Source organism: Xyrauchen texanus, chromosome 11, assembly GCF_025860055.1.
Source record: "Xyrauchen texanus isolate HMW12.3.18 chromosome 11, RBS_HiC_50CHRs, whole genome shotgun sequence".
Lineage (NCBI taxonomy): Eukaryota > Metazoa > Chordata > Actinopteri > Cypriniformes > Catostomidae > Xyrauchen > Xyrauchen texanus.
In genome coordinates, this window is record NC_068286.1 from 19,393,868 (window position 1) to 19,406,902 (window position 13,035).

Genomic DNA, 13,035 nt, shown 5'->3' on the forward strand with positions numbered 1-13,035 from the left:
ATTCCATTATAAATTTCATTACCTAATAATGTACAATAAGGACAGTTGAATTTAGTTCATAGCTCACATATTTGTGAGACCCTAAATTCCCTTACATATAATGGTGTGAGAATGAGGACACTTTAACGGTTTCCTTCTAAATGTTGCATACCAAAATATCCTACACTGCTGACATGGAGAGAGACATACTCGCTATGCAGTTAACAGAAACAGCTGCACAAACATCCTTTTTAACCAAACAAATCCTAACTTTATATTCTTTGCATTCTTATGAACATAATGTTTTATGTGTGAAAATAACACTCTGTGTGGCATTCAGGAGAATTTAGAACCTACTCATGAAAGAGTTAAGAAAAAAACTTAAGAAGTATTCTAATTCTTGAAAATAAATGTCTTATAAATTGTCATAAATCATCTTTAAATCATAATTTAATCATCTTAAAATTAGAATAACCTCACAGTTGTCTTAAATACTAAAAGGTAAGATGTTTAATACATTTACTGGGATGTTTTACATCTGACGAGTTCTATCATGTTGAGTCAGAAGCAGTGTTGGGTGTAACTTTGTAACAGGTTACTGTAATCATAACATTTTGCAGTAACACAGTAATGTAACATTTTACTTTTAAAAATTTAGTGATCTGATTACACTTACAGACATGAATAAAATTACAATACTTGGATTACACAATAATACGCTAAAACAATAATATTAAGTAGAATGGATTTCAAAATGTATTACATTCCTATTTTAGTACTTTTATGTGTGTTGCTGTGTCAACTAATGATCATGCACTCTAACAAACAACATGGCATAGAGGACACATTAGACACACTCTAACAAACAACATGGCATAGAGGACACATATTGAGGTGATGGCAGATGAGTGAGCTGTGTTACCATATATGCCCAGGAGAGTAGTTGCTTATTCAAATTGAAAACGAAAGTAAAGCTTTTCAGGATTTCATGCACTCACAATCAATCTCAGCTAGCTCTGTGTCAGTATGCTCCCAGCCCTGGCTGGAGGAGAGAGGCACGCAAGGCTGGGCCACCGACAAATCCTCCTCAAATCTCTGCACTCTACCCCATCCTCACACGCCTCCCTCATGTGTCCCTCTGCAGCTGCCACAAGAGGAGAGGGGATCGGCTTCGGGTGTATATGGAAAACAGCGCACGTTCCCATCTGACAGAGGAATATGTCACTCCCAAGGTGGAAACATTTGCAGAACAGCATCTTGAAAAAGACGTTGGTTCTTTTCTGTTATTTATGTACAGTACACAATTAAACACAGACACAATGCAATAGCGTTACAGATATGCAAGTGATAAAGGATACTCAATTCATTCCAGCACAAACAGGAAGGTAGACATAATCCACTCTCTGTAAAGTTGTGTAAACACACACGTACAGCACATATAAACACACAAACACAGACATACTGCACATGCATACATACACATGCATGATGCAACACACAAGCAAACCTGTATATTCACATTAAAAAGAAACAAGCATTAAAATACACAATGGATTTACTATCAAAGCTGTTTGCAAATGTTTTCAGAAATGTTTTCAATTCATTAGTATTTTTTTCTGTCTTTCACACCAAACAAACACAGGTAAACAAGCATACTGTACACACCCAGATAGCAAAAAATATCTGCACGGCTTCTTTTTGCCGCCGACCCTAAGCTGTCGGCTATAGGTGCGTCCCACTGGCGGGGATGAAACGTTTGCCGCCGAATTCGTCACTCCCATTTCTTGCTCCAAAGCCATTAGGGTTTATAACATAGTCTTGACTCTTGATTCCATGATAAGGTAAGGTTTAGGAAATTACATTTAAATTACTTTGAAACTCTGAAGCGATTATACAGTAATATATGTAAAATATATTGAATTATTTTATGCACTTAGGTGAAAATTGTTTACATTTCTTTGATTGATGCACATTTGAGACATGCACCAATAAACCAAAAATAATTCCTTTTGTAAAACTTACTTGGCAATAAATATCTTTCTGATTCTGATTAGGTTTTGAAATAGATATTTAATTCATGGTATGAACAATTTAGCAGAATAAATTGATGAAGTTAGACTTTTCACCAATGCCTGACTATCAGTGAACAGTGAAAGACATCTGCAACATGGCCAAAATCTTGGGTATACTTTATATTTTGTTTATTAATTTGCAACCATGGTGATATCTATCATAAACATTAAAATCCCCGTTTTGACGTGAAGGATAAACTCAATGAAAAAGCTAAATTATCCTCTGGTTTCACAGTTAATTTTATGTCTTTACATTTTTTCCAACCTCGATTTTTTTTTAGTTATTTTACCTTTTGTAGGTAAGGGATTCATTTGCAATTATGACCTGTACAAATGTTTAAGAAAGTGTTAAAGTCCCTGAAAAGGCAATAAAAAAAAAATCTAAACACATTATAAATGTTAAATGTATTGCTAAAACACATTACAAAGACTGTGAACTGTGGAGTACTGAATAGCCTACGTGCACAAGCGTAGTGACGAACTTCCGCTGTCGCCAGAAGTCAGCATATCTTTTTACTGTTTACTTGCGCGTTGAACAAAATGTCTGTTTTCGATGTCTCCAGGATCTTCCGAAAATTTGCATCAGTGATGTTCATCGCATTGTTGATGCCTGGTCCCCTGCTCCGACAAGCAAGAGGGACAAGGGCTTTAAACTCTACATATCGAGTTATCTGCACAACTACAAGGGTAAGTATTTTAATCTAATGTGGTGTGCCGGCAGATAGCGGCTAAGCTAGTTCACCACGTGTTCATTTTTAATGTAACGTTAGTATAGAAGCTTGTTTTTTCTTAGTTTTAAAGCAGACTGTTTGTTAATTTTTGTGATAATTGTAATATAAATTATATTAACTTGCTCTCCTCTCAGTTTCTAATAAAGATCAGGGCACAGGTGAAGTCACTGTCAGGGCATTGTGTTACAGGTCCATGAGGAAAACAGAGAAACCTCACAGTTTGAGTGTATGGTGAAGCTAGAATTGATAAGACCGCAGTTATAGGCTTGTTACTTTAATAGCCCAGTGTTCCCGATGTTCCTGGGGACTCGGCTAAGGATATTCATGTTTAATGTAACTCAAATCAAATGAAAACAGTTATTGTAGGCAGGTAAGTTTCCCTAGCTGGTCCCCTCCTGGTAAAATGCGTTCTTATTCAAGTTTTCAACTCAGTCATTCGTTTAAGATGCAATCTTGTGTTATAAGTATTAGGCTATCATGATTATACAGTGAGCAAGCTATATAAATAAGTATTTAATATAATAAAAGTGTAGAGAAACAACCTAGGGTGTAAGGTAAAGGCTGAATATTGTAGATTTATTACAATATGTTGCATGTTTGAATTAAAATACCTGTGGATATGCAACTTCCCACTCATGAAAGTTTTATGTTATTCAAAGGAGCACACTCTACAAAGGCCTGACTGGAGATTTGCCTGATCTATCCGTCCTTCAGGTGAGTAGGGATATAACAATAGCAAATTTCACTGTACAGTATGATATATCAACCAAAATCTGTATACCAATATTTCATTATTTTCTTTTTCCTCCCCTTTTACAAACAAATATTCTGCTTCAAAGAAAAAAAATGAAATTGATGTTATCATAAGGGTTCTTCATTATGAACTTGTATGCCATGCATAACATACTGTGGATAGAAATTACAGGGAAAGTTACTGGTATGATAATTGTGGATATATTATATTACTATTATATTTGGTGTATTGCTAATCAATATATTGTTACTTCCCAGGTGACAGCAGCTCACTTATAGAGCAGGTGAAGCAAGTTGGGACAATGTTGAAGGTGTTTGCTCGCACTGGGCAATCAGGTACAACTTGCAAACAACACCTGTGGTTGTTGGTGTAATTCCCACTGGGGCCACCTGTACATATAGTAGACCTAGATATAAATGTCATAGTTTAGTAGTTGAAGGACCAGGACTGACTACTTTATTTTATTCAGGGAACCCCTGTAGGTGCAGATCAAACCCTAATGCTGCGACGTCTTGGAGTTTGGCGATGTTGTGCGTAGCATGGACAACAAAATGGATGCTATTCTGCAACATTTCAGTGCCAATGTGTCGGTTGGAGAGTTATCCCTGCCAGGGGATCTGTTACTCCCCCCTAGACACCCAGGAAGATTTGGCGTTGCTTGACAACAGTTTGAGGCAGGATAAAGAGCTCCAGCAACGATTTGTAAGTGTGCCGATTTCGTTTATAAAGCCATAGGGTAATCTAAAAAGTAAAATTAAGATTGTACACTGCATATTCTACAGTCTGAATCCACAGCCCGTCACATTTTAAATTTATGAGAAGCTTCAGAGAAATGTAATTTGTAACACGTTTTTTTTGTTTTTTCAGCTTCGGTTTTTGGCAATCAAATGTGGGAGGGACCTAAAGACAACCGTGTGGCGAATGCTTCAGAGTATCTTCTCTAATCACCTTTCCATCAATACAACCTGGACTGGTGTAGGGGATAAAGCATGTTTTAGAGACATGTTCCTGAAAACCATTGTTCAAAGTAAGTTGGATATTTTTTAAATATTTAAGTAGATGTGTATGACCTTCTGTCATTCAAATGGAATGACAGATCTTTATTTTCTACAGGAGCCATCTGGAAGAACCCGGCAACCCAGGATGCCACTGATGAGGCGATCCAGGTTAACGTTACGCGTTACCTGAAAGGAGCATCTGAACGTGAAGGTGGAAAAAGGCGCCGCACAGCTTAGAGGGACCCACAGCCGACCCCTTAAACCTAGGCTGACTACTGACACCCCAGCATCACTGACAACTGGAACCCTTTCTTTATCCTGCAGTCAGTAACATCAAGACCCCTAAAAAAGCCTGCTAAAAGTGTCAGACTACACTCACCCAATCCACACTGTTCACTGTGGAAATTGCTCTTTTTTTTCTTTTCTCTTGTGACCCTGCTTTGAGGGCAGCTCCTTGGATGAATATGGGATGGTTTGTCCTTTAATACAGGCGCACACGGAATCACTGAAGATATGCCAATTTGCACTGCCTCATTTTGGAGGTCGGGGAAAACCGGTGATTCTTAGCCCACTACGCCACGCAGTCCCCAACCACTCCAGACATTCTAATTGGCTGTGTTCTCTACAGCCAGATTTTCTGCTGTTAATTATATTTGTTCCCACTTGTTGTCATGTGTAAGTTGAATGTCAAAATGTATATTATACCTGTTATCCTGCACATTCTTTGATACCAAAGATCTCAATTATTTCATATACAATTTGCTGCTTATTTCATTGTTACAGTGCTTAACTATTCTATTTTTAAATATAGCTTGTCAATCCTAGATTATACATCTAATACTTGATATCTGCACATTATCTGGTATCAAATATTCTACTTACCGTGACTTTAGTATTGGCTTATTTCATTCCGTCAGTGCTTAACGATTCTATCATAGTTTGTAAATCCTATTTCATACCTCAGATACTTGATATTGCACATTAACTAGTACCAAAAATTCTACTTTCATTCTGTCACAGTGCTTAACTGTTATTCCATTGTTAAATATAGCTTGTAAATCCTTGTGCCACAGGTCAGCATTGCAGTTATAATGGTATATTCTACTCCAGAGCTTTACTCTAAATTATTACCACTTAACCTATTGTTAGAAATGACTTGTAAATATTATGTTATACCTCAATTTATTTGGTATCCTGCACTTTCTTTGGTACCAAATATCCTCATTGCTTATGTTTACTGGTAATTCTTTTCATCCCAGAGCTGACCTCTTTATATTATTAACAATTATTGTAAGTGTTACAATAGTGTTTTTTTTTTATTATTTGTTTACCAAAATTGAATTGGAAACCTGCATGTTCTTTAGTGTGTGTGTGTGTGTGTGTGTGTGTGTGTGTGTGTGTGTGTGTGTATATAATGTTTGTATTTTTCTGTTATTTATATTTCAGTGATCTGACATCTTGTTTCAATGACAGTTACAGTACTTTGAAATGTGGAATTAAAACGCCAAATGGAAATTTGTCTGGTTTGATCAATCGTTATTCTTGATAAACTGCATGCTATAAATATTTAAAAAAAAAAAAATATATATATATATATACAATAAGTGGCGGCAGATCGCTCGAAAAAAGCGTTTGTCTCTGACGCTCCGCGGAAGGTCCACCTTCGATATAACGGCGGATGGCCAGCGGGCCGGCCGCGGAACGCAGGTGGTAGGAATGGCGGCTGCCGCTTTTAAAAAGCGGCTGCCGCCGGCGGTGCGCTGTCAAACGCGTTTGCGATATCGCCATTCTGCCGCTTCTACTGCCTCCGGAGCACCGCCAGCGGCCCGCCGACTCATTGCTATCTGGGCATACATGTCACACACAACTAAGGAGTAACAAGGTGAGAGAATTTTTTTTTTCTTTTAAATGATAAATTTTTTGGGGAAGATGTGATACCCTCTGTGAGCAAAGTCAGTAAGTTTTAGTCCAATAGGATGACATTAACTAGCCTTTTCAGGCAAAACAAAATACTCTTCGAGTCAAAATGATAGGAACACAACAGGGTAAAGAACTATTTCATGAATAGGTTTCATCGAAGGGGTCACGGCTATAAGTATGGTCAAGTTAGTCTCTGCTGGTAGATTTTGCAACTGTAGTATCTGTCTGCAAAAAGTATCTTTCTCCATTGATCAAAAGTGGCCTTGTATTCTAAAAACATGTACAGTAAATCACAAAAGTTTTGATAATTTCTTAAAAAGATGATAGTTGACATTGAATGGTTTGGGACTGTGCGCGTTCTTGTCATCAGCCACATAACTTGTGATGTCATAAAAAAAAAAATTCTATGGCTTCAGAGGGATAGGGTACAACTAGGCTAAAGGCACCCCTTCAGGAAATGTAGCTTTTTTTATGGTCACAAAACAAGTCAAATTTTAGTTTTTATTGAATATTGATGGAGCAACATAATTTGTAGGATGTCAAGAACATGTACAGTCTCATTTGTGGTTAAAGGTCCCTAGGGGATTTAAAGTGATACTGTGTAGATACCAGGGCAATAGTTATAGGGCAAAATTAGTAAAATAATTTTGATATTGGTGTTCCTCTGCCTCCGCTTCCATCTCTGATCCACTTACTGTTCCGGTTACTGCCGACATGCTGCACAAATGTTTGTAGCTTGCTAGCCTGCTTCGCGTTGCTTATTCTTATACATTCACTGTTTTATCCTTTGTCATTTTACCACGTGCTTTGATTTTTTCCACTTTTCTACTGTTTCATCTGCATGTATTTTACAGCGTGCGCCCATTTTCTATTCCCACTTGTCTACATTTCATGTCTTGACCACATACATTAGTTTTCTCCAATGTGTTTTACGCAGATTATTGCATCAATCTCAAACATCTAATTATCAAGAACCACATAAATCTCAAACCCTCGCTGATCAAGAACAACCATAACAACAACAACAAATAATTGCAGTAAGTTATGGCACTGCTCATGTTATTTCAACCTGCATTGCATGCCACATGTTAACTATAGATTCTTCCATCAGCAGTGATGCATTTACATATGTTAAATGTAAGGAATTATTCAGGCCGATGGAGAATGTTAATGAGTTAGAGGCACGCATCTGAATGCTAGTGGAGTTCAGTGAGAAGGAGAAGCTAGTAGATACTGTTTCGGATGCAGGTAATACAGCGAGCAACACACACAAAGCAGGGTGTTTGGTGACATCTCGGTGGCATACTCACTCAGCAAAGTAATAACACTCTCCCGTTCCTGTTAGGGTTTTCAATTGATTCTCCCCACTCAGTGTAGTGCCCACTGACAATCATGTTGAAAGAGCCTTAATAATTGGTGATTCTGTTGTAAGGAACGTGGAAATAGAGACTCCAACCACCATCTTAAAATGCATTTCTGGGGCTTGAGTGTTTGACAACCAATCAAATTTACAAGTGCTGTCTAATGTTAAATGTATATTTTCTAAAATTGTTATTCATGTTGGCACTAATGATGTACAGCTTCACCAGTTAGAGATCACTAAAGATAACACAGCTTGATCCTGGATAATTTGCTAATTACAGACCGATTTCCATCTAACATTTATGTCGAAAATAGTAGAAAAGATAGTGTCCTCCAAACTATGTTCATTTCTACAGAGAAATGGTATTACAATTTCAGTCAGGATTTAGGCCCCATCACAGTACAGAGACAGAGTTACTTATCAGAGTTACAAATTATTTGCTCTTATGTGGCTGCATTTCTCTGCATTCTGCTTTTATATCTTAGTGCTGCCTTTGACAAGATAGATCATGACATTTTCTTGAATAGGCTGGAGAATCATGTTAGCATTAGTGGACTTGCATTAGCATGGTTTAGGTTCTATTTATCAGACCACTACCACTTTGTATGTGTAAATGAAGAATTGTCAAAAATCAAACAAAAGTTAAGTATGGAGTGCCACAAGGATCTTTATAAATGCTTCCCCTGGGAGATATTATTATGAATCATGGAATAACCCTGTAGCTCATGATTGGTTGTCTACTGAAGCTAAGCCTGGTCAGTACCTGGATGGGAGTCCTCCTGGGAAAACTAAGGTTGCTGATGGAAGAGTTATTAGGGAGTCCAGCAGGGGGTGCTCACCCTGCAGACTGTGAAGGTCCAAATGCCCCAGTATAGTGATGGGAACAATACACTGTAAAAAGACACCGTCCTTTGGAGGCGACATTAAACAGTGGTCTGACTATCTGCGGTCATTAAAAATCCCAAAATCACAAATTCCCCCTATTGTCCCTTATCAATCATGGCTTTCTAATAATCCCCATCCATTAACTGGCTCTATCACTCCACTCTCTCCTCCCCTCCAATAGCTGGTGTGTGGTGAGTGTACTTGTGCACTATGGCTGCTGTCGCATTATTCAGGTGGATGCTGCACACTGGTGGTGGTTCAGGAGATTCCCCTGTTCACTGTGTAAAGCACTTTGAGTGTAGTGTCAGAAAAGTACTATATAAATGTAATGTTCATTCATTCATAAGTTTCCACTGTTATGCCGATGATACCTAACTTTATATTTCTTCTGAACCCAATGAAAATTCACAGTTCTCCAAATTAGCAGAGGGTATCAATGAAATCAAAGATTGGATGGCCAGAAATGTCCCTCTACTCAATTCCGACAAAAAAGAGGTACTAATTATTGGACCAAAAACCTCTAAAAATAAGCAGCTAAAATATTATTTGACTCTCGATGGGTGTACTGTTATGCTGTCTTCTACAGCGAAGAACTTTGTGTTATACACCAATCTAATTTCCAATGTTTGTAGAGCAGCATTCTTCCACCTCAGAAATATTGCTAAGTTACGACACATGCTCTCTGTTGTTGATGCTGAAAAACGTATTCATGTGTTCATGACCTAATAAGACTAGATTATTGTAATATATTACTGGAAGGATGTCCAGCAAGTTCAATAAATAAACTTAAATTGGTTCAAAATGCAGCTGCCAGAGTACTGACCAGAACCAAGAAATATGATCATATTAGCCCCATTTTATTGTCATTACATTGGCTACCTGATAAATTTTGTATTGATTAAAAAATTCTGTTAACTACATACAAAGCTTTGAATGGTCTAGCTCCACAGTACTTAAGTGACCTTTTACCGCACTATATTCCATCACGTTTATTTTTATCACAAAATTCTGGCCTGATAATAGTCCCTAGAATATCGAAATCCACAAAAGGAGGTGGATTATTTTCCTATTTGGCTCCAAAACTATGGCCACTATACAAATATAAACTATACACTGTTCTGGACACAGACACAGACACACTAAGTTTAAGTCTAGACTAAAGACTCAATTATTTAGCCAGGCATACACCTCATTTATCCATCAACTCACAATTAGGCTGCTTTAGTTAGGTCACCCAGACCTAGAAACATCGATCATGATCTATAACTGCATAAAATTGAATAAAATCTACGCTAATATTATTCTATTTGTTTCCAAGTCTCAACCTCTGGATTCATATCCCTAGGTTACCAGAGCCGACCAGATCCAGGTCCTTTCCTGCTTGGTGTCGGACTCCACTGCTATGTGTCTCTGAGTGATGACAACTAAATGCAGCTTGTGTTAGCCACAAATCACTTCAGTCTTTTACAATGGACTTCAGAGGATGAACTGATGACTCCAACTGTAAGACGTTGGAAACTTCATATGCCACTGCCTGAACCTTTGATTTAGGATGGACCCCACCTAACCTCACCAAAATTACCTGTAGGTTGAACTGCGATGCCCCTCATTGATCTCTGCCTGCATCACCTTTGTCTATTGATGAAATACACTCTTGAAATGGAACACATAGACAATAATTGAATTGCCAACTAAATACTTCATCAGCCAACTAACAAAGGACAATGCATCTATGTGAACTTCGGCAGTTAATCCAGGATGGACTTCAAAGATATTAGTCATTAATCTTACAGTTCATAATTTTTTATATTATAATTTTATTTTAACAGTGGACCTTAACACTTAGATTACTCGTCTTAAACCATGACCTGCACTGCACATAAATAACTAACACTGGCATTGTATTCACGCTGGTAATCCAGAGGGGAACTGGCCCTCACACAATAACCACAAGGTTATTGTTCTCCATTGACCAACATCTTATGGAGTTTTGTGTTCCTTTCCACAGTCGCCTGTAGCTTGCTCACAGGGGTTCTAAATACAATTATTATTTAAGTTTTATACACAGTTTACAATCATATTTAATCAAATTACACAAAGATCAATCTAAGACTTGATAAATATTAGTTTCATTTTTTTGTTAATGCATGTTCCCTGTCAAAAAGATACACTTTGATGCTGTGCTGACTTAGCACTTTGTAAAAACTTTAGGTGTGACTAGCTGTGAATATGTGTGCAACATGTCAGTGAAACTGACTAGAATTTATAGCCTCTGCTTGTGACATCATTGTAGCAGGGCTATAAATAGATGTGTCACAGGTGCATCGTCAGCTATTATGTCTCCAGATCACTCTGTGTGTGTGTGCTTCATGAGCCTGTCCGAAACTTTCTACTTTCCTCTGTTAGGAGTTAGGTTTTGTTAGGCACTGCACAGAAAAAAAAAAGAAAGAAAATTACTGAAAGACTTGTTCACGCTCTATGGCTGAGAGGGACACACACCAGTTTAATTTTGTATGTTTGGGGGAAGAGCATGCTGCTCTTGCGTTGGGGCTGGGCAGGTGGGAGCATTGCGATCTGTTCTCAGTGAAATTCTTCACACTCATCTTGCAAACTTCAGAGAGTCAACGCCCACACTTCCATCGTGGGGCTCTCATATGGATCTGGCTGAGGAGCGAGAGACGGGTCCGTCCCTATCACCCACTCTCTCCCCAGATCCAGCTGGTCCTTCCCGTGATCCTGAAGCGTGGTCCTGCGCCTCTTCGGTTCATGAGGGGGACCATGAATCTCTTGAGTCTGCAGACTTTGAGTTACCCACCTCCAACCACATGATAATAAGTCATCGAAGGAATTACTCAAGGTGATTACTCGTGTGGTGGCCAGGCTTCAATTAGACTGGCCACATGAACAAGAGACCCCCAAAAGCTCCAAGTTGGAGGACAGATTTATGTCTGGTAGCCAAGGGAAGGGAACGCCTCATCAGTCCCTTCCTTTCTTTGATGACCTCCATGACGAGCTCTCTCGTTCATGGAGGAAACCTTATACTTCCCGTGTCTTCGTGCCCTCGACGTCAATATATTCAACTATCGTGGGTGCTGAGGCACGGGGGTATTCGGTGATGCCGCCGGTTGAAGAGACACTTGCGGGTTATCTCTTGCCTGGATCGGCATCATCGTTAATAAGTCCCACTCTCCCCACAAAGCTGTGCAGGACCACCTCCACGCTTGTGGGTAAGGCTTATCAGGCAGCAGGTCAGGCTGGTGCTACCCTGCACACTATGCCAGTGTTACAGGCATAACAGGCTGATCTGCTGAAGGACCTGAGTGCGGGCACCATGGTCGATGAGGAGGCTTTCTCCGAGCTTCGTCGAGTTACGGATCTGTCTCTCCACGCGACCAAGCAGATGGCCCACACTTATGGCTCAACCTGTCGGGCATCGGAGACAAGGACAAACTTTTCCTTCTCGATGCCCCGGTTTTGCCTTCTAGCTTATTTGGTGACACTATGAATGTAGTTATCACCAGGTTCCAGGTGGCGAAAAATCACGAGGAAGCCTTCGGGCAATTCCTTCCTCGCCACACTCAGGGGGAGGGGCCGTCGGCCACCCAGCCACACCCCGGTCCTTCTAGAAGGGAGGCTCAGAAACAAAGCGTGGCGAGACGTGCTCCCCCTCGAAGAGACTGGGGACTGGCTCGTCGCACTCAGCAGCCCACAAAGCACCCCTGGGGACTGGGCGCGTGTATCATCCCCTTCGACCCTCCCAATACCCCCACGAAACCTCTCCATTCCCGCCACCTCTGGTGTTTTGGGAGTTAGAGGCTTTCAGCGAAATGTTGGGTGTACCGTTGCTTCCTGTCTTAGTCCAGGACACAGAACACTCGGCATCCCCTCAACAGGAAGTGTCAAAATTAATTCCCATCTCAGAGAACCTGGCAGCATGGGTTCTCTGAGATGTGGGTCCTAAGAACTGCAGAAAAAGTCTACAGAATTCAATTTGTTCACCGTCCTCCGCATTTCAACGGCATGGTTGCCATTACCGTGAAACCGGAGCAAGCATGTCTACTGTGGAAAGAACGGCAAAATCTCTTGGTCAAAGGGACCATAGAATATGTTCCCCTTCCAGAGAAAGAGTCAGGTTATTACAGCAGATACTTCCTGGTTCCCAAGAAGGGTGGGGGGTTGCATCCGATCTTAGATCTTCGAGGCTTGAATCGCTCAGTCAGGGCGTTCAAGTTCAAGATGCTAACTATCAAGACAGCCGTGTCCCAAATCCAACATCACGATTGGTTAGTCATGACCAACTCTGCCACAGAACAGCAAGTTCCTGAGGTTTGCT